A 2,500-nucleotide genomic window follows, 5' to 3' on the forward strand; every position below is an offset into this window, starting at 1 on the left:
CACGCTTTGTGCCCTGCACCATATATACCCTCATAAATTTATTCATTGGATTAGATCCAAGGAACACCAGATCATGCACCACAACCCATAATAGCTCATCGAGCTTAGCGTGAATCCTTCGGGTTTCCCTAAGAAGTTCGATTGGTCTTGCAGAGTTTAAAGACAACGAAGCTTAGTTTCAAGCAATGGTTAATATACGCGTATTCTAAACCCTTAGCTGTTACAACTTTTTACTTGAAACCATCACGACGAAGTCTTTGGGTCCGTAGACCCGTGATGTACTGCTCCAGGGAACGTTTTGATAGGGTGGAAGCTCAAAATCATAGGTTATAATCATCGGCAGAACCCACCAGACACCACTTTTGCTTCATTAGTTCGGACTATAGGCATACGACGATTTTTATCGCGGAGGGACGTATGACCCAAACGGGGGCTTAATGACCCACTGCCACTGCAAACCATGCTCCTACGACTAAATAGAGGTAAAAACTACGATTTGGTGCAATCTTCATGTTTGACCTCGTAGCAAGGTACCCTCCCTATAGTAGGCAATGAACAAATGATCATAATCCCAGGAGGGCAAAAATGGGAACCCGAAAGGAAAGCGCTGTTGGCGCGCCTAAGCTACTGGCCCGTAGAGTAAAAATGGTACCCCCAACAAAGTTGTCGATTGACATTCTGATTGCACTTTTCATCATCTAGGGTGCGTTCCTTACACGTTTTGAGGTGTTTTAGCGAAAAACATGTTTTGAGCCACACGAGCTCTCCGGCCCGTTCGGTGCACATTTTTGAAAAAAGCTAGGAGCTGCCCCTAGGTTCGGGGTGTCACAAAATATTGAAAAGTGGTCAAAAACCGCTATCCAGAATCGGATGTAGAATCATTAGACGAACTTAAAATTGTTCTACAACCCCCAGTCCGACGCCTCGTATTCGAGATATAGCACTTTGTAGGTCTGACCGAGCAATTTTGTACTGAAATGTATGGCGGACATGTTATTCATTAAACAACATTAACTTGCATCGTGCCCTACTTCATCGGCACAGCTACTATCGACTATCTATTGTTGAAATGGATTGAGTTTGACCATTTTAGCTCTTTTCTTATGCCGTGCACCAACAGTGTGTACCGATCAGGGAAAGTACACTACGTACGCGTTCATGGATGTATATGTTGGTACAAGTTGCCGGTCGGAATAGCAGTGCACCAAAACTGTGTACCGATCAGGAAAGTACAAGACGGAGGGCGCAGCCCGAGCGTACGCGTTCATAGATGTCCATGTTGGTACAACCTACATGTACGTACCTTGTTTTTGTATCAAAAGTTCCAATAAAGTGTTTGTATGCTTAAAATGCTTATCTCAACCGGTCACCTTTTGGCCTGCCCTTTTATAGACAGAAACCTAGAACGATACTCGCGATGTTTGTGTTTTTCCATTCGCCCGGGACGACGAAATGAGCTCTGTGCACATCGTGCAGAAAACTGTCTCCTCCTCGTATGTTTTTGTCCCTCCACGCATATAATCACCCACATTTGTGTTCAACACGGACGGCGCAGCCCGAGCGAACGCGTTAATGTTTATGTTTGTGCACACTAAAGTTACAATCCTAGGATTTGGTTATTGCGTCGCAGTGCCCGACCGTCGCGGACACCATTCTTGGACAAAAGTCCAAGTACGTAGAGTACATTCCCTAGGTATGTGCCCGTTCGTGACTTTCGTTGCGTGCTTACAGACACGCTTGGGTATGTTTACCATACAAGGTTTACTAGGAAAACCTGGGAAGGACGCTTGCCCTCCCGTTGCGGACACCATTCTTGGAAAGAAGTCCTGCTACGTAGCGTTCTTTAATGTACTTGATCAGTTTGTATTGCATTTGCTTTGTGCAATTGACTTTTGCTAATGCTCACTAAGGGGTGTTCGTTTGCGATGTGTATGATAAGCAACTGTCTATTCTTACCAGCAGTTAATCAACACTTTTCACCCAAATCATAGGAACGTAGAGTACTTTCCCTGATCGGTACACAATTTTGGTGCACCTCTAACTTCGCCAGCACTTTATCGTTACGTTTTGTGCACAACCTTGGGACATGGTGTAAGTTTCATCATTGTTATGTTTGATTCGGTTTATTATGATTGAAAAATACGCTACGTCCTAGAAATCTGAACTCGAATACTTTTGCCACGTTGCGCAAAAAGCTACTGAGCAACTCCTAGCCGTTTACCGATTTATAATTTAATTTTCGTTATTAGTTTTAAAAATACGCTAAGTCCCAAAAATCTGAACTCGAATACTTTTTCTATGTGCCGCCAAAAGCTACTGAGCAACTCCTAGCCGTTTACCGATTTAAAATTTAATTTTCGTTATTAGTTTTAAAAATACGCTAAGTCCCAAAAATCTGAACTCGAATACTTTTTCTATGTGCCGCTAAAGCTACTGAGCAACGCCTAGGTTGGTACATTTCTGGTACATGGAGTGTATGCGTGCAGGCGTACTGCCGTGC

Source organism: Anopheles arabiensis, assembly GCF_016920715.1.
Source record: "Anopheles arabiensis isolate DONGOLA chromosome X unlocalized genomic scaffold, AaraD3 X_pericentromeric_contig0003, whole genome shotgun sequence".
Lineage (NCBI taxonomy): Eukaryota > Metazoa > Arthropoda > Insecta > Diptera > Culicidae > Anopheles > Anopheles arabiensis.